At 43.6% G+C, this 24,282-nt stretch overlaps 1 non-coding gene across 1 annotated transcript; it reads left to right on the top strand.

Annotated features, from left to right (window-relative positions):
* The first annotated feature begins 509 nt into the window (after positions 1–509).
* Positions 510–616, top strand: LOC133098472 (U6 spliceosomal RNA). Its single transcript, XR_009702173.1, has one exon. It is a non-coding gene; the product is annotated as a U6 spliceosomal RNA (small nuclear RNA).
* Positions 617–24,282: the final 23,666 nt, after the last annotated feature.

The following is a 24,282-nucleotide window of genomic DNA, read 5'->3' as shown; positions in this document are numbered from 1 at the left end:
CAGACTCCTACCCGTCACCTAACACATTCTTGGCTTGGCTCCCTCTACTGTCAGTTGATATATACCCAAGAAATGCCAACTCATTTTATTATTAGCCTGAGCAAAACAGAATTAGGAAGGAACTACAAATGTTTTATTTTGAAAATCAGATTGTGCATTTCCAAGATGGTTTGCGAATGATTTCCTTTGGGAGAAGGGAGTTCTGGATCCTGGCACCACAGCTTTAAGCTCCCAGGGAAGAAGAGTGATGACCAGGGACTTTATACGTTTATCAAATATTTATTGACCTCCAAGACACCAATTCCAGGCTGGGGAAGAAAGGTATAATCCTTACCCTCAGTGAGCTTACTGGTTAGTAAATGATCTAGACCAGTGGGACTTCCCTGGCGGTCCCATGATTAGGACTCGGTGCTGCCACTGCAGGGGGCACTGGCTCGATCCCTGGTGGGGCAACCAAGATCCCACATGCCACGCGGCCAAAAAAACAAAAAACAAAAAAAGAGGATCGAGTGCTCACTTCAGCAGCACATATTCTAAAATTGGAACGATACAGAGAAGATTAGCATGGCCCCTGCACAAGGATGACACGCAAATTTGTGAAGCATTCCATATTTTTAAGATGTGGCACATATATACAATGGAATATTACTCAGCCATAAAAAGAAATGAAATTGAGTTATTTGTAGTGAGGTGGATGGACCTAGAGTCTGTCATACAGAGTGAAGTAAATCAGAAAGAGAAAAACAAATACCGTATGCTAACACATATATATGGAATCTAAAAAAAAAAACAAAGAGGATCGAGACCAGCAATGACAATGCTCATGGCAAAGGCAACGATAATGCAGTGTGACAAGTGTTGCCAGAGCAGTCAATTCAAGTCACACACACAAGGGAGAAACACAAGTCTTGTTGGGGGTCCTAGAAGGAAGGGTCCCAGAAACTGAGGCCTGAGGACCAGTGGGCATTGGCCTGGAGAGTAGTCCAAGCATGGGAAACAGTGTTTACAGAAGCCCAAAGGAGAGAGAGGATACATATTTTTTAGGGAAGGCTAAGTCGAGCATACAGTTTGAACTGTATACAGTATACAGTTTGAGTTGGGGTGTCAATGGAGATGAAGGGGAAAAGGTAGGCTGCAACCAGGTTAGGAAGGGCTTTATAAACCGCATTAAACAACTTGGCTTTACAGTATCTGGGGGTGGTGCAGCTACTTTAGAAAACAGGAAAACGGTTTGGCAGTTTCTTAAGAAGTTAAACATAAACTTACCATATGACCCAGCAATTCCACTCATGTCTAGCCAAGAGAAACAAAAGCATACATCCATACAAAGACCTGCATGTGAATGTTCATAGCAGCATTATTCATAATAGCCCAAAGTGGAAACTACCCAAATGCCTCTCAGCTGATGAACAGATAAACAAAACGTGGTCTATCCATAGGATGGAATATTATTCAGCCATAAAAGAGGAAAGAAGTTCTGATACCTGCTACAACATGGATGAACCTTGAAAACATTATGCTAAGTGAAAGAAGGCAGTCATAAAGGACCACATCTTGTATGATTTCATTTATGTAAAATGTCAGAATAATAGACAAATTCAACGGGGCAGAAAGAGGATTATTAATTGCCAGGGGTTGAGGAAAAATGGGAACTGACTGCTAATGGGTATGGAGGTTCTTTTTGCGTGATGAAAATGTTCTAAAATGGATCCTGGTGGTGGCTGTACAACTCTGCTAGTGTAGTAAAACCATGGAACTGTGTGCTTTACATGGGTATGATATGGGAATTATATCTCAATGAAGCTGTTAAAAAATATCTGGGAGAGGGGCAATAGGGAGGTCATTTGGTTTTAAGAAGAAAAGTGTCATGATTAGATTTACTTTTTGGGGGGGGGGCCACACCATGCAGCTTTGAGGATCTTAGTTCCCTGACCAGGGGTTGAACCCGGGCCCCGGCAGTGAAAGCACCAAGTCCGAACCACTGGACTGCTAGGGAACTCCCTAGATTTACTCTAGAACTTTTGCTCTGGAATAGATGCAGTGGATGGTTAGGACAGGGCAAGGTGAAAAGTGTGAGTCTGGTTAGCGGGCGGTTGCAGTAGTGGGAGAGACATAGGGTAGACAGAATGGAATGGACAGGTCTGAGACTTTAAGGAACAAAACTGACATGACTTGGGGAGTGTCAGAAGTGGGGGATGGGAAGTTAGGGGTCTCACCCCAGTTACTGCCTCGGGCCCTTGGGAGGCTGGAAAGGCTATTCATGCAGATAGGAAACCAGGAGGTAGTTTGGGGGGAAAGGATGAGTTCAGTTCTGGACAAGATGAGTTGGGGCATCCAAATGGCATTGGTTATGATCTGGAGCCCAGAGGAGAGAGCTGGTCCAGAGGTGGTGTACAAAGCATCTTCTTTTTCTCTTACCACCTTATGAGGGAGCTTAAGCCCCTGGACAAGAAAAGAGCTATGGATACTGTAGCAGGTAATGTATGCAAGGTTGGCTCTCAGTCCCTTTCCATCAAACTCTAACATGAAACATAGCGATGCTTTTGACTCAGGGCACAAGTTCAGCTTCTCCTGTTGGTTTATTGTAGCCAGTATTTGAATAGCTTCAAGGAACATATTTTTTAAAATTTATTTTTATTTTTTTAAACTTTTTATTTTATATTGGAGTATAGTTGATTAACAATGTTGTGTTAGTTTCAGGTGTACAGCAAAGTGATCCAGTTATACGTGTATCTATTCTTTTTCAAATTCTTTTCCCATTAGGTTGTTACATAATATTGAGCAGAGTTCCCTGTGCTATACAGTAGAGGACCATATTTTTTTTTAAGCTCAAATTAGGTTCTGCCACGCCTTGAATAAGTGTGCAATTAAAAGAAACATTTGAATCCAAGACTCGCTTAGAATGTAGGCTGTTTAGCCATGACATGTATCTCTCTTGGTAGCACATCCCAGGAAGTAGTCCGGTCTGGTGAACCGGGTGGTCCTCACTGCTTCCTTGTAGTGTATTCTTAGCAAGTTCCCTGATTCTCATATTTCTCGTCTGAAAAATGAGAATAACTATATTCCCCATGCAGTAGGATTATAAATAAAAACTTTGTAAAGTGTCTGGCCTGGCACAGGGTAAGATAACAATAAATAGAAGTTTACTATTATTACTATGATTTTCTTACTTAAGTTTTGAAAAAGGTGTTTGATACAGTGCTATAGAGGAAATGTTCTGAGTCTCTGTCTTTTGTACTCTCTTCTAGTTCCTAGATCTGTTCTAGCTACCAAAATCAATCTTGCCTCTTGGTGACTGTTATTTTAAACTGAGTATATTTTAAGTTTGTTCCCTTCATAAATGGCATGATTTTATAAACTGACAGCTCTTTGATCTAATTTGCTGGCAGATTATGCAAGAAATAAATATTTTATTGAAATGCAAAAGCTAGTCAGTTTTTGTGCCCCCCTTCTCCCCCCGCCCTTCCCCTGGGCATTTGGGGAGTGAGGAGTGATAGTGGGCATGGAGGTAGGTAAGGGAGAGAAACAGGTTTTTTTAAAAAATTAATTAATTAATTAATTTTTAGCTGCGTTGGATCTTTGTTGCTGTGCGTGGGCTTTCTCTCGTTGCAGCAAGCGGGGGCTACTCTTTGTTGCGGTGCACGGACGTCTCATTGCGGTGGCTTCTCTTGTTGTGGAGCACGGGCTCTAGGCGTGCGGGCTTCAGTAGTTGCGGTGTATGGACTCAGTAGTTGTGGCTCGCGGGCTCTAGAGCGCAGGCTCTGTAGTTGTGGCGCACCGGGCTTAGTTGCTCTGCGGCATGTGGGATCATCCCGGACCAGGGATAGAACCCGTGTCCCCTGAATTGGCAGGCGGATTCTTAACCCCTGCGCCACCAAGGAAGTCCCGAGAAACAGTTTTTGTCTCTGACTCAGACCCAGGTGGGGGGGACCTTTAGATGTTTGTGTACTGGTTGATTTTGGCCCCCATGCTCTCCTCCACCTGCTTCTACACTGTCAGCACCTTCGTTTCTTTAGAGTGAATCTTGACCTCCTGTATCCTTTTCTTATCTGGGGTGTCCACCACTATTTGGGATTTCCTGATGGCCCAAGAGGACAAACTGAGACCCTTGTGGATAACCGTAAGGGCAGAGGGGAGCAGCTAGGGCTGCTCCAGCTGGGGCAGGGAGGCAGGCAGGTGGGGGAGGGTTCCGGGGGGACCTGGCTGGCTTGGCAGCTTCCCATTTGTCCTTTCTCCAAAAGATGCTCCTGGGAGCCAACCAGAAAGCTTTCTGTGTTCATTTTGTAGCCTGAGAGCAAACACGCCACCTTGGCTAGGGAGCATCAGACCTATAATAATAATACAGTTCTCTGACATTAAAGTGCAAAAACATTTTCCATGACAGCTTAAAATTAATCACCACCACTTGCTGCTATAGGCCCCTCTCCTTTAGGCAGTGCCAGCTTTGGGACAACTGTTAAGGCAGCCACATGGCTTCCAGGGAAAGAGCAAGAAGTCTGCAGAGGCAATCGGCAAAGCTGCTTTTCTCCATTTTCCCTTTTGTCCTGGGGAGGATGTGCTTTCTTGCTAACAGGGCGGAAGATGGGGCTGGTAATTGATCATGGAGAACAAGCCACAATTGACTCTTATGGGTGGGATTATATATGCATCTGGAGCTCTTAGTGACATTGATAAACCACTGGAGATGCCTGCTGTGCAGCTGAATGTTCCAGAAATTGTTCCCATGGTCTTTGAACTCACATCAAGGGAAAAGAAAGGAGCTTCCACATATCACTTTCTTTATCTGGCTGATGGAAATTAATAATCAGACAAATTTTACCCAGACAACCTCACAGAATCGTTCAACAAATATTTATTTGTTTACTTTATTATTTAAAAATTTCGGGAATTTCCTGGCAGTCCAGTGGTTAGGACTCAGCGCTTTCACTGCTGGGGCCCGGGTTCAATCCCTGGTCAGGAACTAAGATCTCTCAAGGTGTGCGGTGTGGCCAAAAAAAAAAAAAAAAATCTAAACTTAGTTCCTGCTCATGGTAAAAGTTCAAATTGTATTGGAGGGTAAACGGTGAGCATGGAAATTCTTCCTCTTTCTCCTGATTCTTTGGTCCAACTCTGCAGAGGTTACCACTATAAACAGTTTCCTGTATATCCTTCAAGAAGTTGTTCTTGCATATACAGGCCTACGTGTGTATGTATATGTGTGTGTGTATATCGCTGTTTTCATTTAACAATGTATATTAGACACCTTTTCACACCAGTACCTAGAGGTCTACTTCACAGTTTTTAATGTTACATAGTGTTTCTTGGTGTGCATGTATTTATTTATTTAACTGGACCTCTAATTTTGGATGTTTGAGGTATCTTTTGTTTGTTTTTTTGGTTTGCTACTACGAACAATACCACAAACCACATTTTCTTGGACTTCTCTGTTTGTACTTGTGCAAGCCTATTTGTAAGATAAATTCCTAGAAGTGAAATATTCAGGTCAAAGATATGTGTAATTTAATTTGTAAAAGATTGTGAAATTGTTCTTCAGATAGACAATAAACATATACTGAAAGCTTTCTCCATGCCAAGCACTGTGCTGGGTGCTAGGGACAAAAGGTCTCAGTCCTTTCCCTTGAGAACCTCATGGGAGAGACAGACAATAAATTGTTACGATGTTACATGGCAAGCACTATAATAAGGGTTTTATAACACTTATTATTACCTTACTGTGTTAGCTACTAGTTTTAATCCCTCACTGTGATTTTTGAAGATTTTTGAAGTGTGTTTTTCATTCCAAAGTAGTTTTTTGGACTGTGATACGTTTCCCAGGTTAAAAAGCTGAAAACACAAAAGTCGAGGTGGGCCTGGCAATGACAGCATAATGAAGTCCAATCAATATTTGAGAAGCTTCCAGGTCCAAACACTCCTGTGCCTGTCATGTGATTTAAGCTTTGCAAAGTTACGCTTATTCCGATTTTGCTGATAAGGAAACTGAGGTCAGAAGTACGTTAAGGAATTTGCCCCCAAGTCGTACCATTAAAGAATGGTGTAGTTTGGTTTTGAATGTGAGTCTCTTTGATGGCAAACTCAGGGCCCTTTCTCCTGAGCAGTTTATCGATGGCACAGTGGGTCACACTGTCCCCAGGGATTCTAAACCGCAGCCTCCACAATGACCATGAGATTACTGAACAGAGGCACAGTGCCAGGGATGGAGAAAAACAAGTAGGAGGAGGACCCACGACTTGGTCTTGGAAAACTCACTGCTTCATGGGGAAGAGAGGTCTCCATCTAAATGTATATGATGCATAGGACAGTCACCCAAATTCACGTTATTCCAGACAAATGCTGTAGCCTTGAGGAGAGGAGGATTTCTGGAGTTAAGAAGATTGGTTGGTTTGAGGGCAATAGAGGGAGGGGTAATTGGATAAAGGTGGTCAAAAGGTGCAAACTTCCAGTTATAAGATAAAGAAGTACTAGGGATGTAACGTACAACATGATGAATATCATTCACACTGCTCTATGTTATATACAAAAGTTGTTAAGAGAGTAGACCCTCAGAGTTCTCATCACAACAGAAAAATATATTTTTTCTTTTATTTTGTGTCTGTATGAGTTGATAGATGTTCATTAATCTTATTGTGGTCATCATTTCATGATGTATGTAAGTCAAATCATTATGCCATACTCTTTAAACGTATACAGTGCTATGTGTCGAGTATATCTCAGTAAAACTGGAAGGAAAAAAAGAAGATTGGTTGGTTTGAAGGATGAAAAGGTAGTTCGGGAGGGGAGGGGGAGCCTGGAGCTGATGGGACACGGTGGGCAAGGCATGGGGAGGGCCAGCGTGGTTAGGTGGCTGGATCTTTGTTTTAAATTTTATTTATTTTTATTTTTGGCTATGTTGGGTCTTCATTGCTGTGCGCGGGCTTTCTCTAGTTGAGGTGAGCAGGGTCTACTCTTCGTTGTAATGCATGGGCTTCTCGTTGCGGTGGCTTCTCTTGTTGTGGAGCACGGGCTCTAGGTGCACAGGCTTCAGTAGTTGTGGCTCGCGGGTTCTAGAGTGCAGGCTCAGTAGCTGTGGCGCACGGGCTTAGTTGCTCCACGGCATGTGGGATCTTCCCGGACCAGGGCTCGAACCCATGTCCCCTGCATTGGCAGGCGGATTCTTAACCACTGCGTTACCAGGGAAGCCCAGGTGGCTGGATCTTGACCTGCATGGGGGTTTACGTGGGACATAAGGCAGGGAGGTTAAGTTGGGGCATATTATGGAGATTTTAAGTATACTTTCTTTGTTAAGTATAAAAGTTTTTTTGCACAGGAAAATGACATGAACTAATCTATATTGTAGAATAATGAACCTCAACAGTATGCAGGAAAAATTAGACTGAGGAACCCTGGGAGGAAAGGAAATCAATTAGGGGACCACTGTGAAAGTCTGCATGCAAGGAACTGATGGCCTGGACTGAGGTGATGGCCTTGGAAACTGGACGGACAGGGACAGGTCTGAGAGATGTTGTTGGACTTGACATGATTGGATCTAACAGATTTGCTAAAGGATGGAGGGGGGAAATTAGAGCTGTCTAGACCAGGGTGAGTGGTTAGGCCCTCAATGGAAACAGGGGGGCACACACAAGGAAGAGCATTTGATGGGTGAAGATCAGGAGTTCAGCTTTGGTATGTGGAGTTCGAAACCAGGTGAGACATGCATGTGAGACGCCTATAAACCAGCTGGAAAATACAGTCAGGAGATTGGGAGAAATATCCGAGCCACAAATGTAGATTTAGGAGTTGTGGTTAAAGCTAAGGGAGGTTGTTTGGAAGAAGAGGACCAAGAAGGTCTACATTTAAGGAATTACTAGGGAAAGGAAATATGGAGGTAGGTGAGGATGCAGGCAGTATGGAAACCAAAGGAAGAGTTTTAAGAAGGGATGGTCAATAGTTTGTGTATTGCGGAAAATTTGAGAAGATATGAGTTGAGTGTCATTAATTAATATGTTGAGTGTTGTGATTAGGAAACCTTTGAGATAATGGGTCTATAAACAATAGTTCAAAGCATTTCTAAGAGGAGGCAACTGGGTCATAATCCAGCACGTTAAGTACAACTGAGGGGAGAGTGGGGGGGGCCGCTGGTCTTCAGAGTCCAGTGGCTGGGCTGTGATCATCCTGGACAGACAGACCTTTTTGTAAGAAAGTGGATCTATCACAATTCTAGGGTTAATGGTGAGAACAGGGAAGAAAGAACTGTCAAGAGTAAGGCAGATGGGACTTCCCTGGTGGCGCAGTGGTTAAGAATCCACCTGTCAATGCAGGGGACACAGGTTCCATCCTTGGTCCAGGAAGATCCCACATGCCTCGGAGTGACTAAGCCCTTGAGCCCACAACTACTGAACCTGCACTCTAGAGCCCACAAGCCACAACTACTGAGCCTGCGTGCCACAACTACTGAAGCCCATGCGCCTGGAGCCCGTGCTCTGCAACAAGAGAAGCCACTGCAATTAGAAGTCCTGAGCACTGCAACGAAGAGTAACCCCTGCTCGCCACAACGAGAGAAAGCCCGCACGCAGCAACGAATACGCAAAGCAGCCAAAAAGTAAATTAATAAATTAATAAATTAATTAAAAAAAAAAAAAGAGTAAGGCAGACAGCAGAGATAAAGCAGGAGCTTTGCAGAAAGTGGACCAGGGACGTAGCAAAGATGAGGTTGGTGGGGAAATTGACTATGGGTCCACTTGGCAGCAAAAGAGTCTCTAAGCTCATGAAAACACAAAAGAGCACCTAGACCTGGGGATAGAGTAGGGGCTGATGGTACAGAACCACAGAGGAGGATTGACAGTCAAACTGAAGGAGCTTAAGCTTCAGGGCCTCTTACTCGCACTGCTCCCTTCCAAGACAGGGTGGTGCGCCCTCCCAATGCATTCGTGTGGTCGTATGCTTTAGTAAAATTTTCAAAATTGAGACATCTTCACCATAGTTGATTATGACTGCTGTCCATTCCTTTGGTCTTGCCCTCTGTCAGTGTTCCCTCACGTTGTTGATGTTGGAATGACCATGGGCATTTTTGGGATCCAGTTAAAGGGAAATTGATGTTTAGATTTAATGGGATTAAATCTGGGTTGAGTGGGATCTATTTCTCTGGCTCACAACCACTTTCATGTCTACTTAAGTTACTGCTGGCCATCCAGGTGTGGTGACGTGCAGGTCTGGGGCCAGAGGGCTTATGATATAAGTGCGTCCCACCACACCCAGGCCCAAAGCATGAGGAGAGTGGAGGAGAAACAAGCCTTGAAGGGCAGAGTCAAATTTAAGTCTGGAAAATTATTCCAAATTCTATTGCTTATATGAAAGAAATGTCATAAAGGACTTTTATTTTATTTTTATTTTTTTACTTTTTTCATAAAGGACTTTAAAAATTTAATAACAGCTCTAGAAATTAGAATTATCAATAATAAAAACATTCAAAGAACCATGCTAAGAAAAAAGAGGACTTTATCTTTCTATTTTCTCTGTAAATTAGATTACAAAATCATTGTCAGGTAAAGATGTGATCAAAGGTAATGCAGTAAAAAATGTAGGAAAAATGTATTATAGAGGGCTAGTAGGCAGCAAATTGATAAAAATATTGTGTTACTTTTTCTGGATCTTTTGGTTCACTTTCCTAGGTGTATCAGCTTTAAAAAACTGCTATTTGTTGTGATTTATTTTCTTGTTTGGATTAAATACTTATTTTCATATCTAATTTTATTTCTATACATTTTCTCTATCACATGTATTAAAATGTGAGGTTCTGAATCCCCTAAATTGTATAAGCTTGAGACTCCATAAAACCTGGATCTACCCCTCTTAGATCCTTACATCTTTTTGGTCCCAGGAATATTATTGGTGTGAAAGAACCTTTGTGTGTCTAAACAAAGAAGAAAATCTGGATATTCAAATGTGTGGGTTGTATTCTACTGTAACCTCTTTACTTGATACCACAGAGAGATGCAGATCTATGATTCATCCTGCATAGTAATAAGTTTGACTGAGAATGAATTCCAAACTCTTTAATAGGCAATTTCTTTTGGAGCAAAGGTGCACTTTGCATAAGTGCACAATAAATATTTGCTGATTTGAGGAAAGATGGTATGTAAATACATAGGCTCTACTGAAAAAGAGGAAATTTTTTCATTGAATGGATGTTAGTAGCTGGTGGATTGAGTCATCATGGTTCCAAGAGAACTTCTCCTTCCTCCTCCTTACGCAGCCCCTTCTCCTCGAATAACTGGTATCCTCTAGGGTAAAAGGTGGACACAGACAATGGGGCAGAAGAGACTACAACATGCATTCATTTGTCAAACTTCCATGGAATATCTACTAAAGCTATTATGACCTGGGTCAGCAACTTGGGTGTGCAAATGTGATCACATCTTTTCTATTTTTCTGATTAATCATTCAAGATCCCATATGCCCAACTTAGCAGGAAATACAGCTTCTCCCTCTTGAGGCATCTCTGATTTGTCTAAGAGCCTCAGACGCCCATTCAGCCCCAAATGCTAGGCTAGCCCTTGTTCTGCCAGGCAGAGAACAGTAGTTGAATCAGCATATGGCTGATGTTGCTTCTTCCACAATCTCGCTATTGCTCTAAAAATTGGTCCCATTCACAACTATGGATGCTTGCCCATTATGTTGATGACGTGTTGCTTGTTGAGACCCCCTCATGAGTGGTAGCGGTGCTTCAACTTTGGACTCTAAGTTTAGCGCTCTTTTAACTCACACTTACATGGTCAGGCATTATAACCCTGATGCCAAGGAGGTTGGTTCTGGAAGCATTTCAGAGCATCGCCACCCTTCTAGGAACCAGCTCTCCCCAGGTACATAGGTCCAGGCCACTAGCTGAGATTCTTCTCCCTATGGCAGTGTACCTCTGGGGATTTTCCTGCCAGCATCCACTTCATCAGAGAGTTTCTAATAATGTTGAACTTCAGGACTTCCCTGGTGGCGCAGTGGTTAAGAATCCGCCTGCCAATGCAGGGGACACGGGTTCAAGCCCTGGTTGGGGAAGATCCCACATGCTGCGGAGCAGCTAAGCCCGTGCACCACAACTACTGAGCCTGCGTGCCACAACTAGTGAAGCCCACGCATCTAGAGCCCGTGCTCCACAACAAGAGAAGCCACCGCAGTGAGCAGCCCGTGCACCACAACAAAGAGTAGCCCCCACTCGCCGCAACTAAAGAAAGCCCACGTGCAGCAACGAAGACCCAAGGCAGCCAAAAATAAATAAATAAATAAATTTATAAACAAAAAATAATGTTGAACTTCAAAAAGAAAAGAATTGGGGGACTTCCCTGGTGGTCCAGTGGGTAAGACTCTGCACTCCCCATGCAGGGGGCCTGGGTTTGATCCCTGGTCGGGGAGCTAGATCCCGCATGCATGCTGCAACTAGGAAGCCTGCATGCCGCAACTAAGAAGCCTGCATGCTGCAACTAAAGATCCTAAGTGCCGCAACTAAGACCCGGTGCAGCCAAAATGATAAATAAATAAATAAATAATAAATTAGAAAAGAAAAGAATTGGGGTCTGAATCCATTTGCTTGCTCCAGTGCTCCAGAAGGGCCTTTGAATGCTTTGCAGATTCATTCATTTCATCTCCTCTTACTCCCCTCCAAACCAGAACAACCACCACACAGCTCTGCAGACTGAAGGGTAGTCAGTGGAATTGAGTCCATTCAGCCCACTGGTTGACCACTTATCACACGGATAAAAATGTGAGGTTCTGAATCCCCAGGCACCCCAGGCATTGACAATACCTCAGGCACTAGACTTAAGGATCAAGAGGCAATCTGGCCTTCAAGGAGTGCACAGCCTATAAATAGTTTCACTGAAATGTAATACATGCACATGCAGCTTGCAAATTGTACCTCGGTGCTGAGGAACCACAAAGGAAGGGTGCAATCAACCAGGTGAAGCAACAATCCGAGTGACAGACTCTCTGCTGAGCTCAGAACTGAGCCTCCTCTCCAAGGCTAGCTCATCACCTTCAAACAAATGTGCACCCTCACTCATATCCTGGAGGCTCCCTAGCAGAGCTTCACAATAGTGGTAGAGGGGGTGCCCCCGGGGCTGGGACTAGGGTGAGGCAAATTTTAAGAGGTCATCAAAATCTTCAGAACTTGAGATTCATATTAAAAAAAATAATAATAACAGCAAATTATGGCCCATAAGTCAGCTGCCTGGTTTTATAAATAAAGTTTTATTGGAAACATCAGGATTAGGGTAAGGTGAGTGAGGCAGTGTCACGAAAGTAAAGGTTTGGATCTTTATTTAAAATTGTGGGACTTCCCTGGTGGTCCAGTGGTTAAGACGCCACGCTTCCACTGCAGGGGCCACAGGCTCGATCCCTGGTGGGGGAACTAAGATCTCACATGCCTTGTGGTGCAGCCGAAAAAAAAAAAATTGTGATTTTTGTTCATCACTTTTTTTTGCATTGTTCTTTGTCTTTTTAATATATTATATGAAAACATTATTTATCTTGATTTCTGAGGTTTTGGTGCCCCTGTAAATTCTGTGCCCAAGGAGAGTGTCTCCCTTGTCTCATCTTAGCCCTGGCCCTGGGTCCACTCCCATCAGTCTTCAGAAACATTTAATCATGTCTGAGTCATGGATTAAACACAGCTGAGATGGCTGTTGTACATATAGAATTCCAAGATATAGTAAATTCTATAAAGGACAGGTTACTAGGAGAGAAATTAATATTAGGTAACTACACGAGATTTGGTAGTTTGGAAGCCCTCTCTGAGGAAGTGGCATTTGAAATAATCTCAGACTTTGGGAAAAGTTGTAAGAATGGCACAGAACTCCAATATACGCTTTACCTGGATTCAAAATTAAAAAAAAAAAATCTTAAAAATGCTTAAGTTATTACTTGGTTTGTCCACTTGGAGGAATGTTTTTTGTCTTCCAGTTATTACAGATGTAGCAATCAATAAACATATTCTACCTCTCATATTCTACTTTCTCTCTTCCTTTCCCAGTAGTTGTTAATTACTTTATTTATATATTGTCAGGACACATAACTGTCACATCCTTCTAAATCACTCTAATGTGTAGAATTAGTTTTAGTCTACAGTAAATGTATTCAAAGCTTGCTGCCAATTTTTTTTTTTTCATAATTTTCCCAATTATCTCTTGGTTGGCTGACATTTATCCTCTGGTAGTTTCCTCAAGGAAAGGTTCATATAATGGATATTCCCTGAATTCTTTCATGTTCAAGACTATCTGTAATCTTTATAGTTGAAAGATAATTTGGCTGGATATAAAATACTTGGGTAACACTTTTTTCCCCTTGGAGATCTTTAAGTATTGTACCACAATCTTCTGGCACTGAATATTGCCGTAGAGAACTCTGAGACCAGCCTGATTTCTCTCCCCTATAAATGACTTGATCATTTTGCTTGACAGATGTAACAACTTTTAACATTTTGCACACGTGCTTTCTCTCTCTCTCTACTCCTCTGTTTCTCCCTCCATACACACACATGCATACATGTTCACTCACACACATTATTTTCAAAATAAAAAGTTAAAAAAATGAAGCATAGCAGTTACTAGTGCATCCTAGAATCTTCACAGGAATAATTAAGTCAAGAGAAGAGATTGAAGATTAAGGAAAGAGACGATAAACAATGGTCTGGAGTCCAGTGGTTTGGGGAGATGGAATAGACTTACCTGGAGGAATTGGGTTCTAGGAGAACGGACTCTTATTTGCAAGAAAAGTGAAAAGAAATGGATGTAGTGGCAGGTGGGTCTGGGGATTTAGCAGTGGGAAAGTGAGGTAAGTTTTGTCTGGTGACTTCTATGTTATAACTTAGGAGTAAGGCAAGGTTAGTGCTATTTACTGAATGTTTGTGTCCCCTCCAAATTCATAGGTTGAAGTTTAAACCCCAGTGTGATGGTATTAGGTAATGGGGCTTTGAGGAGGTGATTAAGTCATGAGGATGGAGCCCGCATGATAGGATTTGTGCCCTTATAAGATGAGACAGCAGAGAGCTTGCTTCCTCTCTCTTTCCTCTGTGTTAGGACACAGCCAGAAGCCAGCCATCTACAAACCAGGAAAAGGGTCCTCACCAGACATGGAATCTGCCAACACCTTGATCGTGGACTTCTCAGCCTTCAGAACTGTGAGAAATAGGTATTTGCTATTTAAGCCACCCAGTCTATGGTATTTTTGTTGTAGCAGCCCAAATTGACTAAGAGAGTTATTAGCTGAGGGTGAAGGGAGATGTGGAGAAGATGTAGTTGTTGTGGTGAGGAGGATCAAAATCACATTAGAAAAGCATAGTAACCTGGTCGAGTGGGTCTTGAATGCCCGTTTCATGTTGCTGATCAAGAATTTAAAGGGCACGGGCTTCCCTAGTCGCGCAGTGGTTAAGAATCCGCCTGCCAATGCAGGGGACATGGGTTCGAGCCCTGGTCCGGGAAGATCCCACATGCCACGGAGCAACTAAGCCTGCGAGCCACAACTACTGAGCCTGTGCTCTAGAGCCCGTGAGCCACAACTACTGATGCCCGCGCATTTAGAGCCCGTGCTCTGCAACAAGAGAAGCCACCACAATGAGAAGCCTGCGCACAACAACAAAGAGTAGCCCCCGCTTGCCGCAACTAGAGAAAGCCCGCGTGCAGCAATGAAGACCCAATGCAGCCAAAAATGAAAGAAAGAAAGGAAGAAAGAAAGGAAGGAAGGAAGGAAGAAGAAAGAAAGAAAGAAAGAAAGAAAGAAAGGAAGAAAGAAAGAAAGAAAGAAAGAAAGAAAGAAAGAAAGAAAGAAAGAAAGAAAGAAAAAGAAAGGAAGGAAGAAAAAGGATTTAAAGGGCAATCAATCTGCCAAGTGGTGTGATCTTTTCCCCGCCATCTTTTCTCCAGTGTAAGTTGAAAGAAAGCAAATTGCTGGACTCATCTAGGGTTGGGAGTCACCGAAGAAGAATGGTGCTGAGTTGATGAGAGAATTTAAGAGATAGTGAATGTCATGCTGAACCAAGGCACCTGAGCAGGACACCCCCTTCACACCATATTATTTCTACTACTGCATAGCCTGATATTCTGAACAAGCCATTGGAGGCCAGTTTAACCACAGCCTGGTGTGGGAATTCCTTTTGTAAATTTATGGTCTGGAGGAGGAGTACTTTGAGAGAAAAACGCTTTCCTAGCAACGGAAACATTTTCTATTAAATTTTTCTCCCTTTTGAGCTTTTCGAGGATGTTTCTATTCATATTTGGAATAAAAAGAAAATGATTTCACATCTCATAAGCATGTCACTCTTTATGTCTTTCTTAAAAGAGCTTAGACTATTTCCCAAAGATAGTGTTGTACATCTTTATCTACCAATGAGTGAAGAATGTGAATTGATCAAATTAAAGTGGGGAAATTGAGCAGTGAGCTAACTTGCCTGATGTTACCAAGCAAGGAAGTTAGAGAGATGGGAAAAGAACCCAGACATTCAGCTTTCTAGTTTCTATGTACCGGCTCGTGTTTCCATGGAGAAAAATTCAGAGAGCGCCAGTCAAACAGATGCTGAGCCCACATTCTATTCCTAAAGATACATGTGGACCCTGTTCATCAAGGTTTGCAAAGCTTTCAGAGAGCTAGGAATGATTTTGGTGGGAGCATGAAAGACAAGATAATTTTAGTTCAATTTTGGACAGCATCTCATCCCACCTTGTTAGAAGCTGAATTCAGTGTCAGTTTGGTGTCTGCTTGTCAGCCCAGTTCTCCACCATGTCAGCCCAATTCTCCAGGCAATCTTCCTCTTTTAACCACTCTGTCCTCTCTTTCCTCTCCATTATGCAAATTCTACCTAGCTCCTCCTTCAAGAGACCTTCTTCCAAAAGGCTTTTCCCTGAAAATCAGCCATAGTGATCTCTCCCTGTAAGTGTTATACTTAATTGCCCTCTATGCTTACTGTTAAAGGGCAAACATCTGCACTCCTCCCAGGATGTAGTTGGATGTTGGTGTCTACTTGGTGGTATGCTAAAAAATGCTTCACAACCTGTTCTAATTTTTTTTTTCTAAAGCCCTGATTTGTAGGGTTTGCCAGCTTCCAGGTGTAAATACTCTCATCATGACCGATTGCAAGCTACCAACATGACAACACCAAATTGGGAAGAAATGTGCATAACTGGCCCTAGTGAGCTGGTACCAGTTGGCTCCAGCATATCAATGGTGTATTAGAAATACATTTTGTGCCTCTTCAGATTTTCTCGGCCTCCCTCACCTCCTGGACCCATAACTGGCTGCTCCATCTCAGCTGCTACCACTGACCCGATGTGGGCGGCATGGTTTTATCAACTGAGCTTGACAAGATGCCTGCCCAAGTACCCTATTTGAAACTGATAGTCATAGTTCGTGCCACATTCTGAACTCCCTTACTCTATTCTAGTTTTTCCATAGCACTTAAAACTTTCTTATATATTTTATATAATTTACTCATTCATTAGATTTATTGTCTTTTCTGTCTCTTCCAAATAGAATGCCTCTGGGAGGGTAGGGATTTTTTTCGCCCAGATGCTCCCGGCATGTGGGATCTTCCCAGACCAGGGCTCGAACCCGTGTCCCCTGCATTGGCAGGCAGATTCTCAACCGCTGCGCCACCAGGGAAGCCCTCAATACATATTTGTTGAATGAATGAATGAATGAGAGAGGATGGATTCTACACTCTCACTCCCCACCAAGCACCTAGGATGATACAGATAACTCAAGACTAAATAAATCCCTGTTGGTTGGTTGACTTCTGAGAAGCTGGAGAGAGAGTCCTTGACAATTAAAGTGGAAACAGACAGTTTCCATTAGACCCTGAAACTGCTCTCAGCGAACAAGCGCACAACTCTTCAGCAAGGGAAATCCAGTGCCTTCTCAGTATTAGAGAGCTTGGCAAACTGTTCTTATTCACAGCGTGATTAAAGCATTATGGGAACCCCCCCAGGAAAGGGAAAAATAGTTCATTAAGGTCTCATCAGTTTAAATTTGTTTTCAGGAAGCAAAAATCAATCTGTCATTCTTAAAACTCACTTGGGCTTGCACACTGAATGGTTCAATCCCGCAGAATCCGCCTGTTGCTGAACTGATTAGATCTAGTAATTGGGGTTGCTGAACTTGGTTCACATACAACCCCAGCAGAACATCTGAGCCCATGCCAGGCGTGAAAGCAGGAGGGCTGCATTTCTCTAGATGGGAGGCATAGATGATGAGGGATACCCTCAAATAGATGAATCTTTTGTTTTGGGGTTTTAATTTTTATTTATTTTTACTTATTTTAAGATTACCATCTTTTAGGTTTTTTTGTTTTGTTTTGTTTCTGGCCGGGCCACATGGCTCGCGGGATCCTGGTCCCCTGACCAGGGATGGAACCAGCGCCCCCTGCAGTGGAAGCAGGGAGTCTTAACCACTGGACTGCCAGGGCAGTCCCTAGGTTTTTATGTTTATTCTGATGCAACAGGTATTGAAGACATCCTATCTGCTTAGTGGCTCCACATGCTTGTGGGAAAAAATTATGATTCCAATTTTACAGATGAGGAAAAATTCAAACTGAGCTTGGAAGTGCTCAGATCTACATAAGAACCACATCGAAAGCTAGAGGCTTAAAATAATCACCAAGTTATTTACTTCCCAATTTGCTTATCAGCAGTTTTTGCTGGGCCCAGATGAACCTGGGACTTCAGGCTCCAGGAGTCCTCACGTGGACTCTGTTATGCATCTTTGGTCAGCAGTGGGGTATTCTGGCCATTGGCTGGGCTGATGCGGGCAACTGTGCAATGTGTTTTTCCTCATCCAGCAGGCTAGCACAGGCTTATTCACATGGCAGCAAGAGGTTCCAAGAGAGTGAGTCTCTCTCTGCCTCTCTCTCTTTTTTTTAAATTTTAATTTTATACTGGAGTATAGTTGATTCACAATGTGTTAGTTTCAGGTGTACAGCAAAGTGATTCAGTTATACATATGCATATATCTATTCTTTTTCAGATTCTTTTCCCATATAGGTTATTACAGAATACTGAGTAGAGTTCCCTGTGTTACAGAGTGGGTCCTTGTTTATTAACTATTTTATATATAGTAGTGTGTATATGTTAATCCCCAACTCCTAGTCTATCCCTCCACCTTACCTTTCCCCTTTGGTAACCGTAAGTTTGTCTTCTATGTCTGTGAGAGAGTGAGTCTCTTGAAGCCTTGGCTCAGAACTGGTACACAGTCACTCCCATTTTGTTCTTTTGGTCAAATCAGGTCACGACACTAGTCCAGATTCAAGAGGTGGGGAAACAGATTCTATCTCTTGCTGGGAGTTCCTGCAAAGCTACATAACAAGGCACTTCACTCCAGACAGGATGAAGAATCAAAACATCTGCCATAATGCTTGGCCAGCAGAAGGCATTTGTGGTTATCCTGTCTTATACTGAACTCCCCTTTCCTTAATTTCTATTGTATTTATGGTGTTAGATGCTCCCTTTGGTTAGCTGAATTGTGAGTTATGCAGCAGTGGATGAATGCATTGCTGACCACCATCTCAGCTTTGTTTTTTGTTTTTGGCTGTGCTGAGCAGCTTGTGTGATCTTAGTTCCCCAACCAGGGATTGAACCCGTGCCCCTTGCAGCGGAAGCATGCAGTCTTAACCACTGGACCGCCAGGGAAGTCATGACCACCGTCTCAGCTTTGGGCCACACCGAAAAACCCTTCCTCTTCATCTTCCTCTCTACCCCCATCTTCTCCCTACTGGCCACCAGCTTGCTTTTTAGCCACTATATCGCTATTTCTAAGAATGATGTACTTACGGGGAGTCGCTGTGGCTACTGAGAGCTAGTAGCTTATATTTACCATTCTCAAGATTCCAGCTTCTTGGCATGAGTTCCCCTAGCCCTTAGTCAACCTACAGTTTAAGTAGAATATTTCTATAATTTATTAAGGTTATGTAGGGTTGGGATGGGTTTAGGACATGCAATGGAAGGAGGAAGAAACAATTCTGCATTACTGGTAAGGAGAAACTTGACAGTAAACGAACTAAGCACTTTTTCTATTGTAGGAAGATTGGGATATGGAGTCTGAACTGGATTTGAATTCGTAACTTACCTACCACATATTCTTGGGCAAGTTACTTAATTTCTCTGGACAATAATAGCACCTCCACAGTTGTTGTAAAGCATAAATGAAATAAAAATATGTAACACTCCTGGCACATATTAAATGTTGAAAAGCACTTAGTTTCTTTTGTTGCAAGCTGTTGCATTCACCTTAATAGGAATCCCCAAATCCTGAACTTTTTCATCTTAAATTCTTCATTAGTTGTTGGAGGATTTAACTCCGAGAAGGGGAAGGACCTGTAGGAGTGTCTGAAGGATAATGATATAGCGTGTTTATAGTTGGGAAACAATATGCCACTCCAGGAATTCAATGTGCAACTCCCCCAGTATCTTAAGGGTGTGAGAAAGTGAGGCCCCCAGTAAAGGAAAGTGAGGCCCTCAGTAAAGAAGTGAGGAGGCAACGTGATCCAAGGAGTTGGTGTCAGCTCCGGCTGTGCCTGGTTCACCAGTTCTACACTTGCCCTCAATGGCTGGTAACCCCCTGACCCTGGGTGTTCTGAGAAACATGTCACCAGGTCTTGGGTGCCTCTAGCAGGGATGAGAAGAAGAGGAGGTGGGGGAAAGGGAGAGCCTCAGGCAGGAAAGAGGGCAAACCAAGAACTGCCCCCCACAAACAAAGAGTTGGAATTGGTACCATGTGGCGATTTACAGTTTACACAGCACTTTCATATACATTATTTGAGCTTCCCAGCAATACAAGAGAAAGGTATTATTGACCCAGTTTTTTAAATGAGGAAACTGATACTCAAAATGCTTAAGTGGCTTTACCAAGATTGCATAGCTAGTCAATGGCAGGCAGGACTTACACTCAGGTCTCCCAATTTCCCACCTGTACTGTCAGGTGTGTTGCACATATGTTGTCAGGGAGAGGTTGGAAAAGGGCCACCCACATTGTGGTGAGAGTCATCAACAGTGCCACAGGCCATTCAGGATGAAGGACAGCTGTTCGTTTGTTGCCCATAAACGCATTCAACCATTATCTGGTGACCTGTGTGGTCTAAAGGTGGGGAGAAAATAAAAAGGCAATTATAACAGTATGATAATTGTAACTTTGAAGAGCCTATGCTTCTGGGAGAGTAAATTGGGGCAAACACCTAATCTAGCTTGGGGACAGTTGGATACACTTCCTGGAGAAGTGTCATCCACGTTAAGAGCTACAGGGCAAGCACGAGAGGCCCCACCAGGTGAGGAGGCTTTAGAAGAAAGTACAGGACACAGAGGCTAGAGAAAGCAGAGAAACTGAAAGTCGTGTGAGCTTGGGAGTTGACTTCAGAGAGGAAAGCAAAGTTCATACTCTAAATGGCTTTGTACATCCAATTAAGAGCCTTGGACTTTAGCCTGAGGGCAATGCAAAGCCCTCAGGGAAATTACATGATTGGACGCACATCTTGGACTGATCACTCTGGCTGCAGTGTGGAGAATGGATTGGCCAGGGGCAGGACCAGAGGCAGGGAGACCAGGTGGGAGGGTTTGCAGTCATCCAGAGAAGAGACACTGATGGGATGGAACAGGGTGGAGGAAGTGGACTGATTAGAGAGCAATTAGGGAGTAATATAGTGGAACTGCTAGAACTGGTGGTTGCTTGGATATGGAGTGGAGGGAAATGGGAGATAAAGGCCCCATTGGCTGAGGGAGGAAATGCTTGCTAGAGGAGGGGCAGACTTGTCAGAGTGAGACAGAGAAGGATGGAGAGATACATTCAGGTTGGGATATAATAATATCAGATAGTATTTCTTCAGCACTTAACTGTGAACCATATGCTGTGCATGTATTGTCTCATTTATTCCTCACAATAATAACTCCCATTCCTGAGCCCTGGTACCATATACCAGGCACCATGCCAAGGACTTTACATGAACTGACTTATTCATGGTTACCTTAAGAGTTGGGTTATCATAATTCAAAAAGACACATGTACCCCAATGTTCACTGCAGCACTATTTACAATAGCCAGGTCATGGAAGCAACCTAAATGAACAACCTAAAGCAACAGATGAATGGATAAAGAAGATGTGATACATATATACAATGGAATATTACTCAGCCATAAAAAGAAAAGAAACTGGGTCATTTGTAGAGACGTGGATGGACCTAGAAACTGTCATACAGAGTGAAGTAAGTCAGAAAGAGAAAAACAAATTTCGTATATTAATTCATATATGTGGAATCTAGAAAAATGGTACAGAGGAACCTGTTTGCAGGGCAGAAATAGAGACACAGATGTAGAGAACAAACATATGGACACCAAGGGGGGAAAGTGGGGGTAGGGGGGTGGGGAGGGGATGGGATGAATTGGGAGATTGGGATTTATACATACACTAATATGCATAAAATAGATAACTAATAAGAACCTGCTGTATAGCACAGGGAACTCCACTTCGCTGTACAGTAGAAACTAACACAACATTGTAAAACAACTATACCTAAATAAAAGAAAAGAAAGAAGAGTTGGGTTATGATTATCCCCCGTTCTACCCATGAAGAGACTGAGTTTCAGAGAGATTAAATAATGTATCCAAGCCCCACAGCTCACAGTTAACGCTAGGACCAGTCTGTGGCAGGGCCCTTGCTTTTATTCGCTGACCAGATTGCTTCCGTGTTGAGTGTTCAGGACCTCCGGGCTCCCCAAGACAGTGTGTCCAGAGGTATACAGTTGGAGTCCTAAGACTGAAGCTCAGGTGAGAAATATGAGCTGGGAATACAGGCTTCTCAGCTTGGAGATTATATTTAAAGCCACGGAGGTGACTAAGCCGTGCAGGCTGAGAAGAAAAGAGGACGGTGGGCGGAGCTCTGAGGAAGCCCAATCCACAGGCCCGCGGACAAGGAGCCTGTCTGCAGCAGGGGTTGGACACGGGAAGATATGGGACGCTGAGCAGGGGAGGCTTTTTCGGGGTGTGTGGCCACCCGTGTCAGTGCTGGGAGGACCCTGAGGAAGGTGAGGAGGTGAGCGGATGGTGTCAGCACCGTGGCAGCGACCTCTGCACGAGCCGAGTCAGTGCGGTGCTGAGTGGGCACCGGAAGGGAAGGGAAGGGAGCAGTGGGGAGGGGCAGAGCCCTCTGTCCCTCGTTCAGGAATCCTCTGTCCCTCGTTCAGGAATTCTCAGTACGAAGAGCAGCGGCGTGTTCCCCTGGGGAGGACGTGGGCTGGAAGGGGCGGCTTTTCCCGTAAGACACAGGAGACTTGAGCCCCCTCCCCCCAGGGAAGGAGTCAGTAGAGGGAAGCTGAAGACAAGGGAAGATAGATGCTTGGAGAGGCAGTGAGGTTTCTGAGAGGCGGGCAGGTCTGATCCAGAGTTCAGGTCCTTTTTTTTCTTTTCTTTCTTTCTTTTTTTTCCGGCTGCATAGCACAGCTTGCAGGATCTTAGTTCCTGGACCCGGGATCGAACCCGCGCCCCCTGCAGTGGCAGCGCGTAGTCTTAACCACTGGACCGCCAGGGAAGTCCCTCAGGTCCTTTTTTAAAAGACTACTCCGTGGAGGGTTGGGTTTTGGATAACGTACCTCTCACCTCTTCCACTGTGACTGCGTGTGAAGGTTTTAGATGCACGGGGAGGAGGACGAGGGGCACCGTGCAAGGTCTGGGAAGGGAGGAACCGAGAATGACTGTGATCCTTGGTGTTGAAGGAGGTTTGAGGGGATTGGGTAAGGGTCGAAACAGCCACCCTGGTGACTGGGAAGCAGAAGGAATGCTGGGTGTGCTGAGGGCCTGTGGATGCCGGGGGCTGTCTGGAAGCACCAGGTTGCTCCTGTATGGTGATGACCACCAGCAGCACTCAACGGTCTGGGTGATGGAGTCAGGTGGATGGTTGGTTTGAACCAAAGCTATTTTTCCCCCTTTTGGTGGGAGCAATAAAAGGATGTCAGGACAAAAGAATGAGGATATTGGCAAAAGACCAGATGAAGTGATGGATTAGATGGGGTCTAGAATATAAGTGGAAGGAGTGAAAATGGACTGGGGGCTGATAGAGAGAAATTAGAAATGTCAAGGGATTAAAAATCCCCGTGAATCAGAGAACAGGTGTAGTGGGAATAACAAAAAAGAGCACCGTGGTAGCTTAAAATATGTCTACAAATTCTTGGCACTCCCTTCAAAAGGGGAGCCTAATTCCCCTCTCCTTGAGTGTGGGCTGGACCCAATGAGTCTCTTCTAACACACAGAAAAAAAATTAAAAAGGAGAAGGTGCTAAGTTACAAAAGGAGCTGTGGCTTCCTGCTTGCCCTCGCATGGCTCACTTGGTCTGGGGAACTAAGTTGCCGTGTCTTAAGGACACTCAAGAATCCCTACTGAAGGGTACAAATGAACTTATTTACAAAACAGAAGTAGAGTCATGGATGTAGAAAAAAACTTATGGTTACCAGGGGATAAGGGGGGGTGGGGAGGGATAAATTGGGAGATTGGGATTGACAAATACACACTACTATATATAAAATAGATAACTAATAAGGACTTACTATATAGCACAGGGAACTCTACTCAATACTCTGTAATGACCTATATGGGAAAAGAATCTAAAAAAGAGTGGATATATGTATATGTATAACTGATTCACTTTGCTGTACACCTGAAACTAACACAACACTACATCAACTGTACTCCAATAAAAATTTTAAAAGATCAATTTCTCAAAGGCATTATATATATATATATATACACACTCATAACAAGGCCACAATGAGTAATAAAAAATAAAATAGTGTGTGAGTAAAAGTTGTGACTGTAATAAAACACTGAATAAAAAAAAAGAATCCCTATTGAAAAACAAATACAAAAACAAGGAACAAAAAGAAAGAAAAAGAGGGACTTCCCTGGTGGCACAGAGGTTAAGAATCCACGTGCCAATGTAGGGCACACGGGTTCGAGCCCTGGTCCGGGAAGATCCCACATGCCGCGGAGCAGCTAAGCCCATGCGCCACAACTACTGAGCCTGCACTCTAGAGCCCACGAGCCACAACTACTGAAGCCCGTGTGTCACAACTACTGAAGCCCGTGTGCCTAGAGACCACGCTCTGCAGCAAGAGAAGCCACCGCAATGAGAAGCCTGCGCGCCGCACGGAAGAGTAGCCCCTGCTCACCGCAGCTAGAGGAAGACCCGCATGCAGCAAAGACCCAACACAGCCGAAAATTAATTAATTAATTGATTAAAAAACACACACACACAGAAAAGCTATTTAAAAAAAGAAAAAGAAAAAAGAATCCCTACG

Source organism: Eubalaena glacialis, chromosome 9 (assembly GCF_028564815.1).
Source record: "Eubalaena glacialis isolate mEubGla1 chromosome 9, mEubGla1.1.hap2.+ XY, whole genome shotgun sequence".
NCBI classification, from domain to species: domain Eukaryota; kingdom Metazoa; phylum Chordata; class Mammalia; order Artiodactyla; family Balaenidae; genus Eubalaena; species Eubalaena glacialis.
The sequence above is the reverse complement of the archived record's forward strand: the minus strand, read 5'-3'. Positions and strand labels throughout refer to the sequence as shown.